At 39.8% G+C, this 18,824-nt stretch overlaps 1 pseudogene; it reads left to right on the top strand.

Annotated features, from left to right (window-relative positions):
• Positions 1-248: 248 nt before the first annotated feature.
• LOC126949980 (glyceraldehyde-3-phosphate dehydrogenase-like) overlaps positions 249-18,824 on the top strand; it is a 52,506-nt pseudogene continuing 33,930 nt past the window's right edge.

The following is an 18,824-nucleotide window of genomic DNA, read 5'->3' on the forward strand; positions in this document are numbered from 1 at the left end:
AGCAGAGTGGACAGGTGATCTTCCCTCTGCCACGCTTGAACAGCAGTCTGTATAAGAGGGACCCACATTGTCCATCATGTCTATTGTATTTTTATTGATTCCACAAATATTTACTGAGTACCTCTAATGTGGCCAGACATTGTTCTGAGCACCGGGGATATATCAGGGAATTTTAAATCCACTCTCAGATTCTTCTCAACCATGATGAATAATGCCTGGAAGAGGGGAAGAAATAATGGAAACCTACAATGGTGGCCCCAAGGCAGGCAGTCCTTGGACTCCCTGGACTGCGGCTGTCCTTGACCTCACTGCTGGGGCACGTAAAAAGAACAACTCAGAGCCTGACAGGCCACAGTGAGTACAAAGCCTCCAGATTCCAAGGTGGACAAAACTCACCAAGCAGGTTATTAATCTTGATTCCATGATGGGTGTAATTGAGAAACAAGGCATCAATTCAGACCTCATGCTGGAAATGAATGTGAAAGACATTACCAACATCCAAGAATTCTGTGCTGTCATGAGAACAGGAAACTAAGACTGACAAAAATAAATAAATATTTGAGTATATAGATAAGGATATCATACTCATGTTATGTCCAGATTAAGTTACTACATTTCAAATTCCAACTTTTAATGTATTTTAAACTTTCTTATAAGACTTTGATGATATAAACCTGTGTGCTTGAGCCATCACATACCATAACCCTATCTGATGTCTTAGTAACATGTATAAGGTAACTCCCTTAATAATTTATGGTCAGTGCCAAAAATAATATTAGCCTTAAAAATGCAATTATTGATACTACTGTGAATAAAAAGATTACAGTGGTAGTAATAATAACTAGCCATTTGTAGTGTACTCCATGCTAGTAAACTATAAATGGCTAGTTATTGTGCTAATGATACACTTTTAATTATACTTTACATTTCATAAATTATTCAGTCCTCACAATAACCTATGAAGTGCCATTATTATTATTGTTATTATTATCATTGAGATGAAGTCTGGCTCTGTCGCCCAGGCTGGAGTGCAGTGGCGCGATCTTGGCTTACTGCAAGCTCCGCCTCCCGGGTTCACACCATTCTCCTGCCTCAGCCTCCTGAGTAGCTGGGACTACAGGTGCCCGCCACCACGCCCAGTTAATTTAATGTATTTTTAGTAGAGACGGGGTTTCACCGTGTTATCCAGGATGGTCTCGATCTCCTGAGCTCGTGAGCCGCCCACCTCAGCCCCCCAAAGTGCTCGGATTACAGGCATGAGCCACCGTGCCTGGCCTATCATGCCCATTTTATAAATGAAAAGCTGAGACACAGAAGAAGTTCAATAAAGAATTTCTGCTGGACTTTATAAAAATTGACATTAACATGAAGTTAAGTTTGACTATACCTCTCTTAGAAAAAGATATTAGGAAATGACTCCTCTTCTTCTACTTCTGACTGTCTGTCCTTCTTTCTTTTCCCCAGGTACCCCAAAGTCCCTCTTGCCTCAGGACTTTTGACTTTGCTGTTTCCTCTGCCTGGAATTGGCTTTTCCCATACATCTGTGTGACTTGTTCCTTGCTCCCTTTTCTTTGCTCCCTTCTGGTCTCTCCTCAAATAGTCCAGATTATTGACATCTTCCCTTGACTCCTCCATAAAAATAGCACCCACCTTTTTGATACTCCCTGTCTTCCTTACTCTGCTTAACTTCTGCACTTATCCCTCTACTGACTTGATATAGATTTATTAGTTTATTTACAGATTTTTTAAATGTCCCCTTACTAGTATGGGTATATTAAGTTCTATGAAAGAAGGGACTCTGCCTGCTTTGTTCACTGCTGTGTTTCCAGCCCTTGGAAAAGTACTTGGAATTCATCAACAAATGAAAGATTTAAAGAAAATAACAATACATATACCCAAACATTAGAGTTATCTTTTGGAAAGATTAATTTGTTAACTTTTTGAGAGTTTTAATCAGATAAGAGAACCACATTACTTTGTTTGAGAATGATTTTACTTTAGCTGCTTGTAACCAATATACTAACATATGACAAGTTTCATGACTTCAGCAAATATTTATCTGAAAGAGCCATAAGTAACTCAAGGATCTTACATTATAAAGTCCTACTCATAGCGTGGTTCCCTTTCTTGGATTTCTGGGCTCTGCTAGTTTAGAGGCCTTCGTAACTTAAGGAAGAATGCTTCTTCCAAGGAACACAATTTTATCATAGAAGTAAAAGTGAAGCCTCTGGTCATTTGCCTCTGTTACTTTCAACGGGTAAATAAAGGATAGTTGCAGCGTTGGCTGGGGTGTTTGTCAAAGATCACCCTGTGCTGTAGAGGCAGGAGAAGTAGTCCAGGGAGTCCTAAGGCAAACCTCCTGACATTCAGGGGCAGGTTAGTAGACAATCACAGCCTGACCCTGCCCATGCTACCAAGGGTGTACTTACATCAGTAATAAATGTTGGAATCACGCCAAACAATCAGAACAACCCAATCAGCCAAAGTTTTAGAGTAAGGGAAAGGGAACAAATCCCCATGGCCTTGTAAGTATTCTAATAAGACGTCTCTAATGAAAAAAAAAAAAAAATCTTAAATTATTTCCTTCCTTCTTTAAAGTAGAGGGGTGAACATTTTCTGTGATTGTTTTTTTCTTTCATCGATTCACCAAATGCTGACTAGATAAGAAAACAAATACTGCTCCCCTTAACCTGTGTATTCTATGAACCTCACAAAATACCTATAACAAAATGAGATCTGTTTTTCTGATAAAATCAATCTCTGCCTCCTGGGTTCAAGTGATTCTCCCACCTCAGCCTCCTGAGTAGCTGGGACTATAGGTGCATGCCACCACGCCCAGCTAATTTTTTGTATTTTTAGTAGAGACGGGGTTTCATCATGTTAACCAGGATGGTATAGATCTCCTGAGCTTGTGATCCGCCCACCTTGGCCTCCCAAAGTGCTGGGATTACAGGTGTGAGCCACCGCGCCCGACCCATTCTCTTTTATTTTATAAGGAAATCCCAGCCCAGCTTTCCCAGGGATTACAGTTAGTCATTGGCCTGACTAGACTGGAACCAAGACCAGGGCCCCTTCTACACTAATGTTTTAAAATCTCAATGTTTCAAAATCTCTGTAAACCTATGAAATTAAACGGGAGCACCTGCCTCAATCATTCTTAGTTTAATGAGTAAATATTTGAGCTATACTAAAGTGTTGAAATATGAAATTTGTTCTACAAATTTACTTGTATAATTTTGGAGGTCCAATTTATTGTTACTAAAAATTAATGGCCCTAAACGATGGATGGTTTAACACAGAACCAATGAGGAGCTTGGGTTGCTCTCGAAGTAGAAAGTTGTCTGCAGGCATCTGGAACACACACACACACACGCACACGCACGTGCACACATTAAGGCTTTTCTCTAAGGGAGAAGGCTGGCTGGCTTTAGGAAGGAGTAGAGCCCATTGGAAACACTACTAATCTTTCTTTATCTACCCACTGAGCAAGTACTGCTGAACTCTCTGAGAAACAATGTTACCACTAGTGACTTAGTGACTTCAATGAGTGTTTATCTTTCCAACTACATATTTATGTAGGGGTGGCTGCCTGTGGCATGCTTGCCAGAGAATTGAGAAGTGATTGCTTGTAAAAGTTGGAAAATATTTGGTTTAGAAACCTGTTTTTAAATTCACTCAAGATAACATTACATTTTATAGCATTATAAGAACTATTATCATCCAACCATTTAGATACTCGAATTTAAATGATTTTATTGTGAAATTATCTCAATAGCTGACAACGTGTGGTTTAAACTAGAAGAAGGAAAACACAAGAGAAAGTAGTACTATGAGTTAATAATTCTATAATATTGGTGTCTAGAAATGTCTATAGATGCTTTTACTTCAAAGAGCTTCAAAAATATTGATTGTCACTGATGTATTGACACCCTTTACCTTATTCTTCTTGATGACATATTCAGTTTAGGATACTCATGAATGCAATTAAATTTTGTCTGGAAGCTACATGGTACTAGAATATATGAGGTCACAGACATAACCATATATCCTACTAGCCAAAAAACTGATGAAATACCTGTTACATAATGTCATTGAAACCATCAGCTTAGTAGACTCAGGGTGGAGAACAGATAGAAAGGCAAACAAGGCATGAAGACAGTAAGTTGCCTTGCTTAGGAGTTAGCGCGAATTGGCTGCAAGGTGAGAAGTGCTTTACATCTCTTCTGTGAGTTGATGAAGACAATACTGCTTAGCAATCTGACTTCTAGTAACTTCCTCCTGGGTAATGACTAAGAACCAAGAAGAGGGGAAAAAGATCTCCATTCAGGAAAAATGACTAAAAGGTAAAACAAGCCTACTAAAAAAACAGAATCCAAGGAAATGAGTAGACCAGTAGGCAAGTGGTCTTATCCAGACCTTGGAGTTGCTTAGTGAGTCAAAAAATATAAGCATAGGATGTGGATCGAGGGACAGTGGATTCCAGAAGTACCCTGTGAAGATGTTTCACAGAGAGCTGGCATTTTAATTTACACAGCTTTTCTTGAACACCAACAAGTCAGTGAAACGGAGCTGCCAGATGCCAATAACAATGTTGTATTCATGAATCAGTATCTGAAGTGCTATGAAAACTGAAGGTAGTTTTTGGTAGTGGAGACAGGGCTTTGGGGAAGAGGAAAAGATAAAGGACACAAAGATCACAGCTTACGGAAAATTTCTTGAGAACAAAGTAGACTACTGATTTATCTAACAATGCGTTATAGGTTGAACTGTGTTTGCCACCTCCATTCTACCAAACTCGTATGTTAAAGTCCTAACACCCAGTACCTCAGAATGTGACTATATTGGAAATAGGGGCTTCAAATGGGGTACTTCAATTAAAATGAGGTCATTAGCGCATGCAGCCCCTCGCCAATGACCGGTGTCTTTAAAAGAAGAGGTGATTAGGACGCCAACACACACAGAGGGAAGACCATGTGAAGACACAGGGAGAGATGGCCATCTATCTACAAGTTGAGAGAGTCCTCAGAAGAAACCAACCACGGTGACACCTTGATGTCAGACTTTTAGCCTCTGGAACTGTAAGAATATGAATTTCTGTTGTTTAAGCCACCCAGTCTGCAGTACTGTGTTATGGCAGTCCTAGCAAAGTAACACATAAGGCAACACCATTCAAATTATAGGAATTAAATAATAACAGCACTGATGGGTTCTAGTTGGAACCAAGACCATCCTCTTCCCTTCCCTGTAGAAGTGTTAGTCCAACTGTGGCTGAAAATTGCCATTATCTACCTTGTTAAGTGGGGCATTTCTTCCTAATATTCACAAGTCACAATGAGTCAATATCACTCCTACTCTGGGGTGTGGCCCAGGATAAGGCATCACATCCATTGTAATATTGTCATTAAAATGAGAAGGCAGGATGTTTACAAGCCTAGTGCTCTGTAAGTAAAGAATTTTCAGTGGGAGGAGATTGATTCATTTCTGCTCAGAGTTGAAGGGAGAGGAAGAGTTAGTATGGCAGTTTTAGGGATACTGTTGCTGCCATTGCAATTAGTATTGGTGGCTAGTTAATAATACTAATTCCATCACCCTGCTTAGTTTATAATATGAGCTCAATAAGCATTATTTTTTTTTGGTTCTATAGCATTTCACAGCATACAAAGCTCTGCTACACACATTATCTCAGTCTTCAAAACAAGTCTGTGAAATATGAATTATTGTTATCATCCTTATTCAGCTACTAAGAAACCTGTATTTCAAGGAAGGTGAACTATTTTCTCAAAATTACACAACAAGTTAATAGAAGAGATTGAACTCAAAGCAGGGTCACCTGTCTCCTCACGCAGGACTCTCTCCAACATAACCACCAACTGTAGGTCGTTAGTTCTATTCCTCCCAATACGTTTTAAATAATCCATTTTAATCAAGGAATGACATTTTCTGTATTCATCAAATATTCTTGATAATGAAGAGCTTCGATATTTATTACACAGATTGTGCCTACCCTACAAATATTACATGATAAACACTTTGCACATACAAATGGGCAGAGAAGGAGAATCCCCCAGAACCCCTTCATAAGTTACTTCCCTTCTACTGAACTTGGGTCAGAATTTCTTAAGAATAATTGCTTAGGAGATACTTTCTCTTACATAAATACAGAGTTCCAATTTAACCAATACCCAGAAACAGATTTAACAATATTAATCTTCATATATTCTATGGTTTACTTTTTATTTTACTTTGTGTGTGTTTGTGTGTGGAATAGGGAAGCAACATTGCTTCTATAGGAATATACTTTTCAGGTTTTTTATGCTAGACTTAAAAGCAGACTTTTTGAAACATAATTCATTCATTGGATGGAGACTGAAAATTAAGAATTTTCAAAGAATTGATTTATGATCCTCTCAAACCAATCCTTTTATGATTCAGAAGGCACTTCAAGAATCTTGGCTGGGCCGGGCACAGTGGCTCACACCTGTAATCTCAGCACTTTGGAGGCTGAGGCAGGCAGATCACGAGGTCAGGAGATGGAGATTATCCTTGCCAACATGGTGAAACCCCATCTCTACTAAAAATGCAAAAATTAGCTGGGCGTGGTGGTATGCGCCACCAACTACTCAGGAGGCTGAGGCAGGAAAATCACTTGAACCCTGGAGGCGGAAGTTGCAGTGAGCCGAGATCGCACCACTGCACTCCAGCCTGGCAACAGAGCGAGACTCCATCTCAAAAAAAAAAAAAAAAAAAAAAGAATCCTGGCTGGGCGCAGTAGCTTATGCCTGTAATCTCAGCACTTTGGGAAGCTAAGATGGGAGGAGTGCTTGAACCTAGGATTTTGAGACCAGCCTGGGCAACATAGGGCAACCCTGTCTCCACAAAAGTAAAAAAAAATTAGCTGAGCATAGTGGCACATGCCTGTGGTCCCACCTACTTGGGAAGCTGAAGTAGGAGGATTGCTTGGGCTTGGGAGTTCAAGCTTGCAGTGAGCTGTGATTGTTTCACTGCACTCGTTTCACTGCACTCAAACCTGGGTGACAGAGGGAGATTCCGTCTCAAGAAGAAGGAGAAGAAGGAGAAGGAGATGAAAAGCTTGCAATGTATCTATGACACATGCGACATTATCCCAATGATATATGCCCTATAAGAGCAGCAAGGACTAGTTAATAGGCACTGGATGATGACAGAGTGTTGCCAACATTGCATAGGTAGTCTTGCCCTGTTGGAAATCTCATCAGAACCCCTGAGAGCACCGGAATGAAGTTCAGTATATGCACTGATTTGATAACTCACGCCATACCTTTTCTTTTTTAGAGAAGGAAGATGATGATATAAGCTCCGATCAGGGATGTTGGATTCTGGTGATGGACAACCAAGTGTTAGGTATGATATGACAAAGTATTAAAATAGCAGCTGAAAACTCAAAACCTTAGACAAACAGAGAGACAAGACCTCCTGCAGGAAGCATCCATTCCTACTTAGCTCCATACCACTGTGGTCATGGTTAAAGTGACTGTTCCTAATTTGCCCTGGACAATTTCAGTTAACACTAATCGTTCAGGTAAAATTATTAATAGACCCTCCTCTCAGTCTCAAAAGTGTGCCAATTTGCACAATACAGTAAATGTGTACTCTAGTCATAGGAGAACTTATGCTCAATATTGCCTGGTCTCTCCATTTTTTAAGCCAGAAATTTGGATTTTTATAGAACATTTCTGAATTTTTTAATGTGGTCAATAAATTCCAAATTTTTAAAGTTGTCCAGGCCAAAAAAAAAAAAAAAAAAAATGAGAGGTGGAATCTGGCTTGAGAGCTGCTAGTCTGTCACCTGTAAGTTAGAAACTCTAGCTGATACTACAGTGTTCTTTGCCTTCCCTCTTTGGAGACCTTCTCTCTCATGGGCTAGTGAGAGAGGGTCTTAGGGGGAATCCCACAGGGGAAAGCCTTCTGCTTTAGGCAGTTCCACTGGTAATCACGGCAAGGCCTAGGTGACAACAGGCCTGATAGGGGCAGTTTAGGCCAGTTGTTCAAGGCCTTAGTAATGATTATAGCTAGCACTTCCCATGTGGTAAGGTCTTACATAGATTATCTTATTTACTCTTCACAATTGCCTATAAGGAAGATATTACAATCTCCATTGCTCTGATGAGGAAACTGAGACTTAAAGAGACTAATTAGTTTGAATGAGGTCACCCAGCTAGTAAGTGGCAAAACCAAGGATCTGAACTCATGTCAGATTTGACTCAAAAAACCCACATCTTTATCCTCTGTGTCTGCTGCTTCCCACTGTAGACAGATCAAGTTTTTCTTTCCATTGGGGTGTTTTTCATTTGGGTGAGTCATTTTTGAGCTCTTGTCACCATGGAAAATCATAAAGTCTTGACTCTGAGTCTGCAAGAAGATATTTTCTTGTTTTCATTCAGGTATGTAGAACACAGGCCAAGTGGTTCAGCACAAATCTCTAGAACAAGGCGGGGTGGGGGCAGTCAGTGGGGTTTAGGGCCAAACTCCCAAGTAGTCATAAGCAGTGTTCTTTTACTAGGTGTCTGTTCCTTTGGCCTAGATTCTTTGGAACTCTGCCAGTAATGGGCAGCTGGTCAAAGATTTGAGGTTTCACAGTTTCAGTCATCTCTGTGACCTGTATCCATTTTAGAAATACAATTAATGAATATAACTCATCCAACAGAGACTAGGAAAAGCATAGAATTTTTGTTCTAGTATTAATTTGACCAAAGATTGGACATGTTATAGTGGATCAAGTAATGTCCCCCTAAAATGCATGTCTACCCAGAACTTTAGGATGTGATCTCGTTTGGAAATAGGGTCTTTGCAGATGTAATTAGTTCTAATGAGGTCATAGTGGATTAGGGTGGGACTTAATCCAATGACTGTTGTCCATACAAGAAGAGAAAACAGAGACACAAGGGGAAGTTAGCTGTATAAAGAAAGAGGTAGAAATGGGAGCAATGTACCTGTAAGCCGAGGAACACCAAGGATTGCCGGCAACCACCAGAAGCTAGGCAGAGGCAAGGAAGGATTCATCTCTAGGGACTACAGAGGGAGCATGGGCCTGCCTTGCCTCCAGAACTGTGAGAGAATCCATTTCTGTTGTTTTAAGTGATGCAAGTTTGTGGTAGTTTGTTAAAGCAGCCACAGGAAACTAATACACATGATAAAGAAAAAAAATTAAATACTAAAATGCCCTTTCAAGATGGAATAGAAATCTGTGTTGGAAGTCTAAATTTGAAAGCTCTCAAGTCAAAAGTTCAGAAAGCATTTTCTGACTCACTGTTTGTTGACTGAAGAATAAACTTTCCAGAGAGGAAAAGTGTTCTCCCTGCATAATGCAAAAGTCTCTATGGCGTTTCTGTAGAGGACTAGAGGCATTCCATGTGTTGATTCAAAATGGCTTAGTTCTGATCTAGTCCTGAGTAAGACTTGCTTGTGTTTAGTAAGTCCATCTACCAATATCTACCACCACTTGCCATGTCATCACAAGCCTAAAATCTGTTATGCCTGGGGCGAGCCATGGACATTCAAGTGTGCATTATATGGTAGGCTTTTCCCATTCTCTGCCGTGTTTGCCCTGTCTATCTGAGTGGTTTCTGACTCAGTTTCCCTTTTGAGACTATGATTCTGACAACCAAACCAGCTTTCATTTCTCTAAAAACAGATCCCTTCCTTACTCTTACCCCTGGAGGGGCCCTGCCTCAAATCTGATGGACTCTCTGCATTGGAGAGGGATTTCTTACACTTTCAATTTTGGAATGCCCAGAGCAACTCTGAAGACAGCTAGTCACAAGCTCCTATATCCCAACCTCAGCTGATTCAACCAAATTTGGGTGTCTTGTCCAAAAGCAGCTCATCCGTAAGCCTGTCAGTGTTCTATGGAGTAATCTGGCAAGGAAGCTTTACTTAATGAAGGAAAGAATAATCAATAGCATCAATAGGACCTTCTGTCTTGGAAAGTTTAAATAGAATGCTTTGTTGGGGTATGGGTGCCCAGCTGTTGGTAATAGTTAGAGAGATTGGAAAGACACACAGAGAAAGAAATCATGTGGTAGCACGTGCCATTAGTGAGCTGAGGCCATGAGACAAAAATGAAGGAAGTTGGCTGGTAGTGGCAGGAATAGTAAAACAGAGACAAGAACAGCTGCATCATCATAAAAGTGGCAGAGCATTAGGGCAGCTGATGCTGGTGTCTGAGGGCCACAGGATAACTCAAACTGCATTGTGTTCTAAAGCAGCTTCTATCTTGTAAATGATGTTCTGGTCTCTGTGAGGCATAGCTGTGCAGCTGTTGAGTGCTTCCTGACTTCCTTACATCCTCCTGTGTATCCCTGCAATACCAGCTTCCTAGTTCTGCACCCCCATTAACTAAGGTAAATGCATCTCTGTTCTTGAAACATTGAAAAACCAGGCCATGAAACCACCATCTGCCGCTACCGAATTCCATCCAACTGGACTTCCTGGAAACAATCCAGAGATTCTGAATGTACACTCTCCTCTTAGACATTAACACTTGGAAAGTCCCTTACTATTGCTTGGCCAGACCTTCTTACCTCAGCTCTGTCGCTTCCCCTTTTCCAGTTTGCCTGCTGCAGAAGCTCGGACATGCTTTATAAATCAAGGCACATAGGTTATTATAACACTGATCTCATTTAATGTAATTTTGTCTCCATAATTGAACATAATGAAGTAATAAACACTTATTTGTGTTTACTATAACAAGTTTGGGTCTCATTTGGCTTTACTGTGTTATGCGTGCAGGTCAAGTATAGCTACATCTCAACAAAATTAAGAAGATTTTGTAGTTTAGAAGTAAGGTTAAGATTTGGGATCTTGACATGATCCTATGCCTAGAAAACCCCATAGTCTTGACCTGAAAGCTCCTTAAGCTGATAAACAATTTCAGCAGTCTCAGGATACAAAATCAACATACAAAAATTACTAGCATTCCTATTCGCCAACAACAGTCAAGCTGAGAACCAAATCAGGAATGCAATTCCATTCACAATTGCCACAAAAATAATAAAATACCTAAGAATACAGCTAACAAGGGCGGTGAAAGATCTCTATAAGGAGAACTACACAACATTGCTCAAAGCAATCAGAGATGACAAAAACAAATGGAAAAACGTCCCATGCTCATGGATAAGAAGAATCAAAATAATTTAAAAGGCGATATTGCCTAAAGCAATTTATAGATTCAATTCTATTCTTACCAAACTACTAATGATGTTCTTCACAGAACTAGAAAAAAACTATTTTAAACTTCATATGGAACCATAAAAAAAGCCTTATTAAGCAAGGCAATCCCAAGCAAAAAGAAGAATGCTGGAGGCATCACACTAGCCAACTTCAAACTATACTACAGGGTTACAGTAACCAAAACAGCATGGAACGCGTACAAAAACTGACACATAGACCAATGGAATAAAACAGATTGCTGAGAAAAAAGGCCACACACCTATAACCATCTGATCTTTGACAAAGCAAGCTGACGAAAACAAGCAATGAGGAAAGGACTCCCTAGTGAATAAATGATTCTGGGATAACTGGCTAGCCATATGCAGAAGATTGAAACTGGACCCCTTCTTTATACCATATATAAAAATCAACTAAGGATGGATTAAAGACTTAAATGTAAAACCCAAAACTATGAAAACCCTGGAAGACAATGTAGGCAATACCATTCTAGATATAGGAAAGGGAAAATATTTCATGACGAAGATGACAAAAGCTATTGCAACAAAAGCAAAACTTGACAAATGGAAATTAAACTAAAGAGCTTCTATACAGCAAAACAAACTATCAATAGAGTAAACAGATAACCTACAGAATGGAAGAAAATGTTTGCAAACTATGCATCTGACAAAGGTCTGATATCCAGCATCTATACGGAACTTAAGCAAATTTACAACAAAAAAACCAACAACCCACTTAAAAAGTGAGCAAAGAACATGAACAGACATTTCAGAAGAAGACATATATGCAGCCAATAAGTATATGAAAAAAACTTAACATCACTGATCACTAGAGAAATGCAAATCAAAACCACAATGAGATACCATCTCACACCAGCCAGAATGGCTATTACAAAAAAGTCAAAAAAATGACAGTTGCTGGCAAGGTTGTGGAGAAAAAGAGACACTTACACATTGTTCAGCCATTTTGGAAAACAATTCTATAAGATCTAAAAACAGAACTACCATTCAACCCAGCAATTCCATTACTGGATATACACCCAAAGGAATATAAATCGTTTTACCGTAAAGACACATGCACACATATATTCATATGCAGCACTAATCACAGTAGCAAAGACATGGAATCAACCTAAATGGCCATCAATGGTAATCTGGATAAAGAAAATGTGGTACATATACACCAAGAATACTATGCAGCCATAAAAAAGAACAAGATCATGTCCTTTGTGGGAACATGGATGAAGCTGAAGGCCATTATCCTTAGCAAAGTAACATAGGAACAGAAAATCAAATCCTGCATGTTCTCAGTTATAAGTGGGAACTAAATGATGAGAACACATGGACACATAGAGGAAAACAACAGACACAGGGGCCTATTGGAGGGTGGAGGTTGAGAAGAGGGACAAGATCAGGAAAAATAAATAGGTAGTAGGCTTAATACCTGGGTGACGAAATAATCTGTAAAACAAACCGCTGTGACACAAATTTACCTATATAACAAACCTGCACATGTACTCCTGAACTTAAAAGTTAAAAAAAAAAAAGGTTTGGGGTCTTGTGCATCTGGTTTTTATCTGCAATCAGAAAATGCAGTGCTCTAACAATGTTAGACATCATGCAGACCATGTACTCATGCATAATTATGAAATACCAAATGAGGCAGCAGAGCCCTTCAGTGTAATAAATTACATTCCCTTCCCTATTTCCCCTTGGGTTTTACATAATATGTTTATGTTTTCTGCTTATAATAATACAAGATTCATTTTAGAAAATTGGTTAGAATTCTAAAATAATATATAATATCACTATCTGTGATAGTGACTATTAATACCTTGATATTTTTCCTTTCAGTCAATGTTTCCTCCTGTGTGGATATATGTAAATTTTTCACAAAATTGAAATTATTCCATATATACCACTGTGTACTTTGGTTTGTTCTGTCATTTTTCACTTAGCATTTTATAATATAAACATTTTCCCATGCCATTCAAGAGCATGATTTAACGTGGCCACATAATAGTTCATTTTGTAGAAGTTCCTTACTTTAGCCAGTTAAAAGTTCTCTATCATTGAGTGCTTGTATAGTTCCCAATGTTCTTTGGGTAGAAATAACACAGTGGTGAGCATCCTTATAATAAAGCTGAGCTTGCATCAATCCTATTTCCCTAGTTGAGATCCCTAGAAGTATAAGTTTTGGGTCAAAGGCTGGGTATATTCTTATAACTCTTCGTACGTAATGCCAAATTGATCTCCAGAAAGAACAAACTTATTCACAATCTTGGCAGTAGCATATTGGCAGTAGCTGTAGTGAGATGGCGGTAGAATGGCCATCTGACTACGGCAGCCCTTGATTTCTTCCATGATTTAGCACAATTCTCGTTGAGGCTCAGGAGTTCTTTGGTTCCTCACTGAGTCTTTCTGCATTAGATTCTGTGTTAATTCTCATCTCATCTCCATTATTCATGGTTGGTGCTCAACCATCCAAAGCCTGCACCTTCCGTCCCAAGACTGAGAAGACTCCATTTGGGAAGAACATCAACAGCCCTCCCCTACTAGTCAGTTGGGGTCTGGAAATGGTCTTTGGCTCACAGGCCAAAACTTAAGACAGAGATGCTTCAGTGTGTTCAGGCAGTGGTTCTCCCTAATGCCCCTGGATGCCCATTTATGGCAGCCTTCCACTTGCCTCTTTTGGGCTCTTGAGTTCACTCAGGGGACTTCCATCCTATATTCTGCCATCAAGCTGATATCTGCTTTCTCTGCATCATCTCGGCCTGCCTTATTACCTGGGGCTGGGTCACCTGCTCATCTCTTGCTCTTCTCCATCTCCTACTAGATAGACTTCCCTGGATGATTTAGCTTTGCATGTCACAATCCTCCATCTCACCCCATCTCCGGTCTTTGCCAAGGCCACTGAGGCCATTCCCTTATGCTACTCTCCTGTATTAGTTGTTGCTTTGACTTTGACATCTGTGAAATGGAGCTATATTTTCTATGCATTTGCTTACTCTTGGTCCCTTATTGCCACCCCCTCCTTTAGGTTGCCACTTCTGCCCTAGCTTTGCCCCTGACTCTGGTGACTCCCCTTCACTTTGGTGCAAAGCTTTACTATTCCCAGCATGTCCTGGCCTGTATGTTACAAGCCTGGTGAGAAACTGATACTTCAAGACTTTGCTTCAGAATACAAAAGGAGTGTATTAATTATGCATAGAAGGGCCGTGGCAGTTTGCCAGTTACATCTTAACGAACTCTATGCCACTCCCCAGACATCCCAGCCCTGCCCTACTTCTGTTAGGTCCTTCCTGACTCGCTTCGTTGAAGCTCCATCTCTGGCTTCAGAATCTTAACTTGCCTTCTGACCTCTGGCCCACCATATGGTATCTCAGTGCCCAGTTTGGCTCCCCTTCTGCCTTGGCATTGCTGACCGGGTCTGGCTTCCCTGTGAGCTGAATCTGTAAGCTGCCCTGGCAGGCATGACCTCGCATTCCTGATGGGCTTGCTTCCTCCTTGGCTCTGGCCCTGCTCCAGAAGCCATGTGGATAGGATATTTTAACCCCTCCAATTTCAATTTTCTCTTGAGAACATGGGGCCTAACACGTGAGTATGGGCAGTCCAGTCTCAGACCATCCTTCTTCCAGCAAATCCTTTCCAGGGACATGCCTTGGGAAGGAAAGTGGATAATAGGGGCAGCCACTCAGAACTGAAGAAACTCTAAGAAATAAACCAGCAGTTATTGCCTGGAATGCCCTGATCATCCCTCTATAGTGTGTTCTTACCCAGTTCTACGTTACCAATTTTGAAAAGCTACCAAGGTGCTTTTATCTATCAGTTGCGGGGGGTCTCCCGCCTTGCTACTGCTTCTGCTCCCCAGACTCCAGTGACTTTTTCCTTAGACCTATTGCTGAATGTCTGAATCACCCTGCTTCAAGGGTGGGGGTGCTGGTCACCTTAGTGGGTTCTACAAGGTGAGGGGCTGTGGGGGCTATTTCACCAGAGGGAACGCGGGAGCACAAAATCAGGAGGGTGAGGAAATGTTTCTTGGTTCATGGGAGCCAAAGTCCAAAAATCCATGAGCATCTGGTGCCCCTCCGCTCTAGCAGCTGCTATAGACTTGGCATAGAACAAGCATGTGAATGCAGGGAGACTAGGAAGAAACATTGCTTTTGTTTCTGGCCTATTGTATGAGCCAGCAGGGCAAGGCACATGGTGGTGTTCTTTCTGGTCAAGCTGCATTTGATTAAAGGAAACCAAAACCTACTTAGGGTTCAGACAACTGCAATAAGAGGAAGAACTGGCCCTTCTCTAGCAATGCTGGCAGGAAAATAGAAAATGATAGGTAAATGGACTGTCATGTCCAGAGCAGTGAGTCAGCCAGGCTCAAAAGCCAGGTATTGAATGAACACTGGTCACTGTCATTCTGTTCCTTCTATGGCATGCTTATTCCTTGGTTTCCTCCTGATTACAAAAAGACTAGGAACTCCTGGGGCCCATGCTGGTCCAGAAACTCCTCTCAACAAATGAATATTCTCTCACCTCCAAATCATGTTGGGGAGTTATCAGAGCTTTGAATGAAGTTCTGAGTCTCTCTTCATGATAGACAGGGGCTAACTTTTCCTGAATAGTGTGCTCACTGTGCTAACTGAAGAGCTAACTCCTTACCTCTTCCATCCCTTCTCTCCTTCCCCCTTCATGAACTGAGCCCCTTCAAACTATGGCCTTTGCTTCTTTTCACCTGCATTATTTTGGGGTTCAGGGTGCAGAACACAGAGAGAGGCTGGGAGAACTAACTCATTGCCATAACTCTGGTTCTAAAGAAAACTGTTCAGGTGGAGTACCTGTTAATCCATCCTTATTAAATTCATGGTAACTTACCTCTTAGTATTCATAGCCTCTCTAGCACTGAAGTTTTCCATCCTAAGTGCCTTGAATCAAACTTTCTGATTGCCCTCACGTTCCAGAGACACATACACAAATCAACTATTTGCGAAAACCAATCATTATCTCCTAGAGGAAGCACACCCATTGGCATTCTTAAAGCTTTACAACTTCGGACATCTTACATGTGAGGAAACCAAGACTCAACGAGGCGAAGTGACTTACTTGCCCAAGGTCACATGAGTTAGAGCCAGGACAAGAAGTCAGATCTGCCCTCAATCCAGGGATCTTTCTGTTATGCTATCATGCCTTCCTCAGGATTTTGCTCATCTTTGGCTTATGCAACTCTGTATCTTAAGTTGAAATTACTCCCATAGCTTAGAAATAGGACAATTGCCTCATTAGCATTTTCTTTCTGCCTTTCTACATAGGAGTCTCAAAACACTATGGACTGTTAAAGTAGAAAACTGGGGCCTCTTGGAGCCATCTTAGATCCTCAACAGGTGTGTTAGTAATCCCAAATTCTGGAAAGTCATTGCTGGTGTGTTCTCAGTTAAGATGTGGCCTACAGTTTTGGTTTCCAAAGGCTACAGTGTCACAAGTCTTGCATATGGATTGTGGCCATGAATATACTTGAGTGACCTATGTTAAGTACTGGGATCAGGTAAAAGTGCAATGTGATTGTCAAATCCTATTTTCATTTTTCTTTCTCTCACTCAGTTTTCTCATTCATCAAATGAGTATTATTTGAGATCACTGTATGAAATAATCCAGGAAAAAGGCTTAACACTGAGCATATCTAATAGCCAATGCCTTCCAAATAATAGTTGTGAGTGAAAATTTAACTCACCTATGTTTAATCTTCCATTGTATACATGAATGTAGCAATGAAACATTGTGGAGAGGTAGCATAACATAAATAATGAAATAGTGGACTCCAGTGCCAAACAAATCTGGAATCATATCCTGACCTGGTCACTTGCTAACTGTGTGATCATGGGTAAATTACATAACCTTTCCAAGACTCAGTTTTCTCATTCATAAAATGAGTATTACTTGAGATCACTACATGAAATAATCCAGGAAAAAGGCTTAACACTGAGCATATCTAATAGCCAATGCTTCCCAAATAATAGTTGTATTATTGCATTCCTTTGAACTACCTCAGTCTTCACTACATAGTAAGAGACCTTGGATGGTCAAGCTGCTAGATGAAATAACTACATTTTTTGGCATATTGGTGGTGCTAATATTTATTCTATTACTTTTTTCCCCTTTCTGTAGCTCTCTTCATTACTTTCACACGGTAAACATAAACTTCTTCTGATAAACAAAAAAAAGAACTAGTAAATTTCATTATAGTTCTGTGTAATACATGTATTTTTAAAATTAAGTGTGTCTGTCTTAATTCAGATATCATTTTGAATATAGCTGTTGAAACTCTTAGTTTAATTTAAATATTTGTATTACATGGCAAGACCCATAGACAATATTCAATACATGGTTTTCAAAATATCCACTTTACTAAGTCCCTTCTCTTCTTTAAGTTTTTGTTCAAATCTTACCTTCTTAATGAAGCTTAATTGATCATCCTATTCCGCAAGCTTCTACCTTCTCCTACACCTACCATTCCAGGAACTTTCACCCTCCCCTACTCCTGCCACATCCCCTCAGCACACACACACATTGGCATCTCTGAACCCACTTTATTCTGCTCAATTTTTTTTTCCACAGCACTTATCACTGTCTAATATACTGCATAATTTTTACTGTTTATTGTATTTTTCCACATGGGTAAGGGTTTTTGCCTCTCTCTGTTTCTCTCTCATTAATACTTTCAAGTGCCTAGAGTAGTGCCAGGGACATAGTAAGAGTTCAGTAAGTACAATAAGTATTGGTTGAATGTTTTTTGAATGAATATACTGGCATATTTATTAAACTAGATCTTCTTAAATTATCAAATAACTATCTTCTTCTTCTTTTTAGAAACAGGGTTTTGCTCTGTCATCCAGGCTGATCATAGCTCACTGTAACCTTGAACTTCTGGGCTCAAGAACAGAGAGAGATATATATATATACACACACACACACACACACACACACACACACACACGATATATGATATATATAGAGAGAGACAAATCCCTGAGCCATTAACTTCTATTTGTCTTCCTGCTAAGCCTAACTAAACTTTAGTAATGACTATTTATGTATGCATGTATATATATATACATACATATACATATATAATATGCATATAAAGGTACATCCATATACATATGTAAGAAGGTTATATTTTTTAATGGTGCAATAACTTTTAAATCTCTCAAACTGTATAGTATTTTTTCTTCTTTTCTATTTTGAGGGAAAGTTTATTTCTAAAGAAATAGCTATTTCATCACATATCCTACAGAGTAATGAGTGACCTAGGATTTCTCCATTTTTACCTAAATTAAACTTGTTAGTTGCTGCTTAGCCCTGACTGGATTCATTTGATTGATTGATTTGTGAGCATTCATGTAATTAACTTATTCACATTCCATTATTTGTCAGGCATTGTGCTAGGTTCTGTTTATGTATGATGAAAGGACAAAACTCCTTCCTTTAAAGAATACAATCTAGGGGAAGTAATAGACAAGTTTAAACCGCGATTATAATGTAGTGTAAGTGCCTCATTATAGCTGATGACAGGATGCTAAAGGAACACAAGCAGTTAGGAGATACTGAGAGTCTGTAAGTAATCAA

This window comes from Macaca thibetana, chromosome 1 (genome assembly GCF_024542745.1).
Source record: "Macaca thibetana thibetana isolate TM-01 chromosome 1, ASM2454274v1, whole genome shotgun sequence".
NCBI lineage: Eukaryota > Metazoa > Chordata > Mammalia > Primates > Cercopithecidae > Macaca > Macaca thibetana.